The 9,250-nt window shown below is 36.6% G+C and overlaps 1 protein-coding gene and 1 pseudogene across 1 annotated transcript in view; one reads left to right on the top strand and one right to left on the bottom strand.

Moving 5' to 3' along the window:
• Positions 1–9,250, top strand: part of KCNJ9 (potassium voltage-gated channel subfamily J member 9) — a 76,705-nt gene that overhangs the window by 46,287 nt on the left and 21,168 nt on the right. The gene's annotated exons all lie outside the window — the stretch shown is intronic.
• On the bottom strand, positions 7,540–7,876 carry LOC114026416 (annotated as a pseudogene).

Genomic DNA, 9,250 nt, shown 5'->3' with positions numbered 1-9,250 from the left:
ACACACACACACAGTTTAAGAAAATGCTAAATTTCAGTTAAAGGTTAGTGAAAATAAAAATGTAATTTTTCTTCTGTCCAAGTTCACAGACTACCCCCACTCCCAAAAATCCATCCATTCTAGATCCCAGGATAAAAACTCTTTGCCTAAATATTAGGATTTTTTTTTGCCAACTGGGAGCTCTAAGTAATTACAATTGAACTCATAACTTTTTGTCTAAAAATCTCCTTAAAGCATCAGGGGAGGGAATAATATGTACCTTAGGGGTCATCTTATTGCACCTAGGTTTAAATAATGAGGTATTATATTAATGTCAGCTAGATGGCTGAGTGGATAGAGTACTAGGCCTGGAGTCAGGAAGACCTGAATTCAAATCTGACCTCAAACACTTACTAGCTGTGTGACCCTGGGCAAGTCACCTAACCCTGTTTGCCTCAGTTTCCTCATCTGTAAAATGAACTGGAGAAGGAAATGGCAAACCACTCGAGTATCTTTGCCAAGAAAACACCAAATGAAATCACAAAGAGTTGGATACAACTGAACAACAAATTATATTAACACATTTTAAAATAATCGAATCCTTTAAAAAATTATTTTGGGGGGGTAATCTCAGAACTTTAGTAGAGGTCCTGCACTTAGGAACTAGGCCTTGATAAATGGTTGTTGAATTGAAAACTAGGTTGAATGAGGTAGTGGAAAGAACAATGGACTCAATGCCTGCAGACCTGAATGTTTGTTCTGGCTCTGCCATTAACTAGTTGTATAACTTCGCAGAATTCACTTCACCTTGCTGGACCTTAGTTTCCACATCTGTAATGTGAGGAAGTTGGATTAGATAATCACCAAGATTCCTTCCTTCCCTAAAAACTTACAACAGACCATCCATCATAACACATGTGCACTGCTTTAGGTAAAATAAATGTTAAGGCTCAGAACTCTCAAATCAAATAAATTAAAGGGTGATTCTTTAGTTTTTAAAAAGATTTGCCAATGATGTGCAATTTAAATGATGTGCAATTTAAAAAATATAATGTGATGTGGTAAGGTGGTATAAAACTCAAATAGAAACAGGGATCTCTACACTATTCATAAGGAAAATTTTGAAAACTCCATGTAACACTATTTATGTTTTATTATATTTTTATCTATTTTGTTAAATATTTCCCAATTCCATTTTATTCTGGCTCTAGCCACACTTGGGGCATGTAGGCTGCGTGTTGGACATCTCTGATGTAGGGAAAGAAGACTTGTGTGGAACTCAGGAGGTCTGGGCTGCAATCCAGGCTCTGCAGTTTACTACCTCTTCCTCTTTCTTGGCCTTAGTCTTCTCATATTAAAGGAGTGGTCCTTGAAAGGCCAGGATGCAGTCAATGAAAAGGAGCCAACAAAGAACTGTTAAGCTAACTGTGAAAGATGCTGGTGGTTTCTTTATGAGCTACAAAATATTCTCTCGAATGAATCAGAAAGAAAACAACAGAATGAGTACAACATGCCTCTGGACTGTCTTTGCAAGTTAGTTCAGATGGGAGGACAGATTAAAGGAGGTGGTGGTCAGAAGTAAAATTCTGGTGAGGAGGGACAGGGTGAAAAGAGAAAGAAAAGTACAAACAGAGGGAAAATAGGATAGAGGAAAATACACAGTTAGTAATCATAACTGTGAATGTGAATGGGATAAACTCTCCCATAAACCAGAAGCAGATAGCAGAATGGATTAAAAATCAAAATCCTACAATATGTTGTTTATTAGAAACATTTGAAATAGAGTACACACAGAGTAAAGGTAAAAGGCTGGAGCAGAATATTTTATGCTTCAGTTGAAGTAAAGAAAGCAGGGGTAGCAATCCTGATCTCAAACAAAGCAAAAGTAAAAACAGATACAATTAAAAGAGATAAGGAAGGAAACTATATCTTGTTGAAAGATACCATAGATAATGAAATAATATCAATACTAAACCTATATGCACCAAGTGGTATAGCATCCAAATTCTTAGAGGAGAAGTTAAGTGACTTACAGGAAGAAATAGACAGCAATTACTAGTGGGTGACCTCAACCTCTCCTGTCAGAACCAGATAAATCTAACCAAAAAATAAACAAGAAAGAAGTGAAGGAGGTGAATAGAATTTTAGAAAAGTTAGATATGATAGCCCTCTGGAGAAAACTGAATGGGGATAGAAAGGAACATACCTTTTTCTCAGTGGTACATAGCACCTACACAAAAATTGACCATATATTAGGGCATAAAAACCTTACAATCAAATGTAGAAAGGCAGAAATATTAAATGCATCCTTTTCAGATCACATGCAATAAAAATCATATGTAATAAAGAGTCATGGAAAGATAGGCTAAAAACAAGTTGGAAACTAAATAATCTAATTTTAAAGAATGAGTGGGCCAAACAATAAATTATAAAAACAATCAATAATTTCATCAAAAAGAATGACAATAATGAGACAACATACCAAAACTTATGAGATTCAGCCAAAGCAGTACTTGGGTGAAATTTTATATCTCTAAATGCTTACATGAATAAAATAGAGAAAGAAGAGATTGATGAATTGGACATGCAACTAAAAAAGGTAGAAAAAGAACAAATTAAAATCCCCAATTAAATACCAAATTAAAAAATCTGAAAATCAAAGGAGAGATTAATAAAATTGAAATTAAGAAAACTATTGAACTAATAAATGAAAATAAGAGGTGGTTTTATGAAAAAACCAATAAAATAGATAAACCTTTGGTCAATTTGATTAAAAAAAAAGAAAGAAACCAAATTACCATTATAAAAAATGAAAAGGATGAATTTACCACCAATGAAGAGGAAATGAAAGCAATAATATGAGCTATTTTGCCCAACTGTGTGCCAATAAATCTGACGATCTAAGAGGAATGGATGAATATTTATGAAAATATAAATTGCCCAAATTAACAGAAGAGGAAATAAAATACTTAAATAACCCCATTTTAGAAAAAGAATTTGAACAAGCCATCAAGCTAAGAAAAAGTCTCCAGGGCCAGATGGATTTACAAATGAATTATACCAAACCTTAAAGAACAATTAATTCCAATACTATATAAACTATTTGGAAAAATAGGTGAAGGAGGAATCCTATCAAATTCCTTTTATGACACAAACATGGTGCCGATACCTAAACCAGGAAGAGCTAAAACAGAGAAAGAAAATTATAAACCGATTTCCCTAATGAATATTGATGCAAAATTTTCAAATAAAATATTAGCAAAGAGATTACAGCAGTTTATCACCAGGATAACACACTAAGACCAGGTGGGATTTATACCAGAAATGCAGAACTGGTCCAGTATTAGGAAAACTATCAGCATAATTGACCATGTTAATAACAAAACTAACAGAAATCATATGATTATCTCAATAGATGCAGAAAAAACTTCTGACAAAATACAGCATTCATTCCTATTAAAAACCCTAGAGAGCATAGGAATAAATGGAGTTTTCCTTAGAATGATAAGAAGCATCTACCTAAAACTATCAGCAAGCATCATAGGTAATAGGGATAAGCTTGAAGCATTCCCAATAAGATGAGAGGTGAAACATGATTATTATCATCACTATTATTCAATATTGTACTAGAAAGTTAGCTTTAGCAATAAGGTAAGAAAAATAAATTGAAGAAATTAGAATAGGCAACGAGGAAACAAAACTATCACTTTTTGTAGATGATATGATGGTATACTTGGAGAATCTTAGGGAATCAACTAAAAATTACTTGAAATAATTAACAACTTTAGCACAGTTGCAGGATATAAAATAAACCCACATAAATCATCAGCATTTCTATATATTACCAATAAAGTCCATCAGTAGGAGATAAAAAGAGAAATTCCATTTAAAATAACTGTAGACAATATAAAATATTTGGGAGTCTACTTGCCAAGACAAATCCAGGAACTATATGAACACAATTACAAAACACTTTTCACACAAATAAAGTCAGATCTAAACAATTGGAAAAATATAAATTCCTCATGGGGAGGCCAAGCTAATATAATATAAATGACAATTCTACCTAAATTAATTTACTTATTCAGTGCCATACCTATCAAACTACCAAAAATTATTTTATAGAGCTAGAAAAAATAATAACAAAATTCATCTGGAAGAACAAAAGGTCAAACGTATCAAGGGAATTAATGAAAAAAATGCAAAGGAAGGTGGCTTAGCCATACCATATCTAAAACTATATTATAAAGTAGCAATCATCTAAACTATTTGGCACTGGTTAAAAAATAGAGTGGTGAATCGGTGGAGTAGTTAGGTACACAAGACAGAGTACTAAATCACTATAGTAATCTACTGTTTGATAAACCCAGAGACTCCAGCTTCTTGGATAAGAACTCACTATTTGACAAAAACTGCTGGGAAAACTGGAAAATAGTATGGCAGAAACTAGGCATAGACTAACATCTCACACCCTATACCAAGATAAGATCAAAATGGCTATATGATTTAGACATAAGGGATAATACCATAAGCAAATTAGGAGAGCAAGGAATAGTTTACCTGTCAGATCTATGGAGAAGGGATTTATAATCAAACAAGAGATAGAGAACACTATGAAATGCAAAATGGATAATTTTGATTACATTCAATTAAGAAGGTTTTGCATAAATAAAACCAGTGTAACCAAGATCAGAAGGAAAGCAGAAAGCTAGGAAATCATTTTTACAGCCAGTATTTCTGATAAAGGCCGCATTTCTCAAATATATGGAGAACTCAGTCAAATTTATAAGAATCAAGTCATTTCCCAATTGATAAATGGTCAGAGGATGTGAACAAGCAGTTTTCAGAGGAAGAAATTAAAACTATCTATAATAATGGTGAAAAATGCTCTAAATCACTATTGGTTGGAGAAATGCAAATTAAAATAAACTCTGCAAATTAAAATAAACTACCTCACAATTATCATATTGGCTAATATGACAGAAAAGGAAAATGATAAATATTGAAAAAGATGTGGGAAAATTGGAATGCTAATGCATTGTTGATTGAGTTGTGAACTGATCCAACCATTCAGGAAAGGAATTTGGATAGCAGCTCTTTTTATGGCAGCAAAGAATTGGAAATTGAGGGGATGCCCATCAATTGGGGAATGGCTGAATAAGTTGTGGTATATGAATGTGATGGAATACTGTTGTTCTATAAGAAATTATGAGCAGGTGGATTTCAGAAAACCCTGGAAAGACTTACATGAACTGATGCTGAGTGAAGTGAGCAGAAGCAGGAGGACATTGTACCCAGCAACAGCAAGATTGTGCAATGATTAACCATGACAGATTTAGCTCTTCTCAGCAAAACAATGATCTAAGATAATTCCAAAATTTGGAATTGGAAATTCCATGATGGAATGATGGAAAATGCTAACCCCATCCAGAGAAAGAACTGTGGCGTCTGAATGCAAGTCAAAGCATACTATTTTCACTATTTTTGTTTTTCCTTCCTCATGGTTTTTCCCTTTTGTTCTGATTCTTTTTTTCATAACATGACTAATGTGGACGTATGTTTAACATGATTGTACATGTGTAACCTATATCAGATTGCTTGCTGTCTCGGAGTGGGGAGAGGGGAGGGAAGGAGGGAGAAAAATTTGGAACTCAAAATTTTACAAAAATGGATGTTGAAAACTATCTTTGCATGTAATTTGAAAAATACTATTAAGGAAAAAATAAATACAAGTCTTATTTAAAAAAGAAAAGAAAAGAAAAGAAAGTTGGTTCACTGAGTGAACCATAAGCAAACTCAAAGAGGAGCCCAAATGCTGACTGGAGGAGCAGAAGAAGCATGAAAGTGGAGAAAGAGATGTTCTAAGAGCCACATGAAACAGCAGAAATGCATGAAGGGGCACCATGAAGAAAAGGATCTGGAGAGAGGCTGCTTGGGCCACTGGGATTAAAGTATGTTGGGAGGAGCAGCTAGGTGGCACAGTGGATACAGCACCAGCCCTGGAGTCAGGAGGACCTGAGTTCAAATCGAGCCTCAGACACCTAACACTTACTAGCTGTGTGACCCTGGGCAAGTCACTTAACCCCATTGCCTAACCAAAAAAATAAAAATAAAATAAAGTATGTTGGGAAAGAAGCTTTATTGTTGAAATCCCCACTACAGACTCCCATGGCTATAATACTGTACTTTTTATTTCTCCTTGAGTTCCATCTGGGGAGCCTGAATCCTTTTCCTCCAGGCACAGTCTTGGGAGGGATTTTTTTCTTGCTCCCTTTTAAATGTCTATTTTGCCTTTATGAGCAGTGGCAACCACCAGAAATTACTCATTTGAAATTGCTAATACTTACTGTGATTAGAGTTGGAAAGAAGCAACTGAGAAACAACCCCAAGGATGAGATAGATTTATATTTAGCACAGATGTTTTGCCAGAAGCACTTCTTTGTTGGGGGCTCCAAGCTAACAAAAAAGATAAAGAGACTTGTAGATTTTTTAATATAATATGGAGAAGGTGGATTTATTTTCAAAATAAGGAGCAAAAGGGAGGCTAAACTACGCTGATCACCATAAAAGGACTTATATAAACTCTAAGTCCCTTCCAACTCCAAATGTATGATCCTTTTCTACCACTCATTTAATCTTTAGTAAGTCACTTCATCTTTATGACTCAGGCTCCACATATCTAAAACTTGGTTGAACTAGATAATCTTATAAGTCCATTCCTGTTCGGATTTCTAGAGTTTGATACTATTTACAAAAGTCCTATTTTTATTCTTTATAGGAACATATTTGTTGTGTAAAGCAAGGCACAGCTGTAGAGAAAGTGTTCTCAGCTGTCTTTTTTGAAAACAGAGGAAAAGCAGTGAGGTCCACCACAATCCCTTGGGGTCCCTCTGTACTCTTTCAGTCCTAAACTTCAACCCGTTTCAAGTTTCTATCTTCATCTGCACCTCCAGCTTCTCCCCACATAACCCTCTGATTTTTCCCATTTCACAGCATTTTGAAGGAAAGAATGGTATTTTTCCATACCTGCTACTTCTGCTATATCTTACTTTCTAGAGCCCCTGAATTTCATTTAGATTGTCACTGTCAACTTCTCCATTCTGCTCCAGTTTACTCTTGTCTGGCCCTATCTCTTCCCCTCCTCAGTCATTCTACTTCCTCGAGGTTTTTGCCCAAACTGTCTCCTATTCTGCATGGTAAAGCAGATTTGGAGTCAGAGAACATAGGTTCACAAGCTATCTTTGCCACTTAGGAGCTATGTGACCTTGGTCAAATCATTTCTCTGACCATCCATTTCCTTATTTCCAAACTAGGAATAATAATAGTATGCACACCTACATTTATCTTCACCTATTTGGTTGAAACAATGTTGTCACACCTTTGCTGTCACCATCACTCACAAAATGTTTTGCTTCCATGAGCAAAGAAGTGATTCCTTAATCTGGTCATAACCACCTATCTTTAATCTGTCCATGTGCCTCATTTCTGCTAAACATCTTTTCCTTCTTTTTCTCACATTTGCAAAAAAAAATGTAGTTTTATTTAATCAGTTTTCATATTCTAGATCCTTGAGGGATAGAGCATCACTCAGATCCTGTGTCCAATGGCGTTGGCAGGAAGATTGCTTCTGAACTTGGCTCCAACCATCCCACTATTTCCATCAGCCTTAGTAACTTTTACCCAGATCACTCTTGTTCTGTTGGGTTTCTCGCCAGGAGTCAGTCACTGTGTTGCTTTTTGCTTTGTGTACTTAAGCCCATCTCTTGCCTAAAGAAAATTCAGTTTTATCCTAAGCATAGACTCCCTCAATTTTCAGAAGAGCTGTATGTTCCATCTGGTTTCATAGGCTTCGTTTGTAGCCACCAAAAATGACCTTGGACCACAGCCTTCCAGACATTTTGCTGTTCTGGAAGTCCTGTTTCCGGCAGGTCTCCCAGGCTCCAAGATAGCGAAAAGAACTAAACCTCTTTTCGTCTTCACGTGACCTCTAACTCTGCTACCCCTCAATGTTTTTCCAGATTATCACCCCTGCTGCACCTAGCACATAGTAGTCACTATGTAAATGCTTGATCCCTTCCTTTTCCCCAACCACTCCTTCTCACTCTCCTTTGCTAGTCATTCATGTAATGCACCCTAATCATGGGTGTTCCTCAAGGTTCTATCCTGGGTTCTTTTCTATTCTGATTCTACATTCTCTTCATTCCCTCACTTGGTTCCCAAATTACCTCCCCATGGGTTCAATTATCATTTCTATAGAGATGATGTGTATATTTTGTATATTATATATATGCATATATCACAGGATCATAAATTTACAGTTAGAAGGGATGAGAGAAATCATTCATTGCTAAGTCTTATGGATTCTCTCTCCACATCTCTTGCATCTGCTTCCTTCTCTGTAATTCACACAGCCACCACTCTAATTTACGCCCTTGTCATCTGTCTCCTGGATTATTGCAATAACCTCCAAATGTGTTCCTTACTTCCTGTCTTACCCCACCCCACCCTACCCCATCCATCCTCCACACAACTGCCAGTGATATTAAGCATAATAAAACATAGGTCAGACTATGTCACTCATCTGCTCAGAAAGTTCCAATGGTTTCCTCTTGCTCTATCATCAAATATAAATCCCTCTGTTGGGCATTTAAAGCCTTTCACAATCTGACTCCGGCCTACCTTTCCAGGCTTGTTGAAAACGACTACCTTTCATACACTCTATGTTCCAGCCAAGCCAGCTGACTGGCTTTCCATAAATGACACTGCATCTCGATCCTCCATTCTATCCCTGGAGTGCTCTCCCTTATCACTTTTATCTCCTACAATCCTTCACCTTTTCTAAAGCTGTGCTCATGGGCTGCTTCCTCCTTGAGGCCTGTCTTGACCCACCATGGACTGGTCCCCTTCTGCCCAAATGATTCTGTATATCATTTGTATTTACTCAGATAACAAAGACCTGGAGCATGCTCAGATTTGCCCGTATTTGTGAGTTACACAAAGCTGGCATGGAAATTCCCTGCCTTTCAGGAAAGGCCTCACGTAGGAGGTAGCATTTGAGCTGAGCTTTGAAGAAGACACAGGGACCTTTGGGGGCCTGCCTTCTGGTCCTATGTGTGTGATGGGCTCGTACTGTGTGATGACGAAAAGGCCTCTAATTGAATGCTGAGCCTGAACAGCTGACCTGTCAGGGCTGGAGGAACTTTGTGGATCTGCAAAAGCGTGACCTGACTCTGTGTCCCCTTCTGTCCAGCTTTAAGAAAGGCAATACTCT

Source organism: Vombatus ursinus, unplaced genomic scaffold (genome assembly GCF_900497805.2).
Source record: "Vombatus ursinus unplaced genomic scaffold, bare-nosed wombat genome assembly UNPS02014838.1, whole genome shotgun sequence".
NCBI lineage: Eukaryota > Metazoa > Chordata > Mammalia > Diprotodontia > Vombatidae > Vombatus > Vombatus ursinus.
This window is presented reverse-complemented; position numbering and strand designations above follow the sequence as displayed.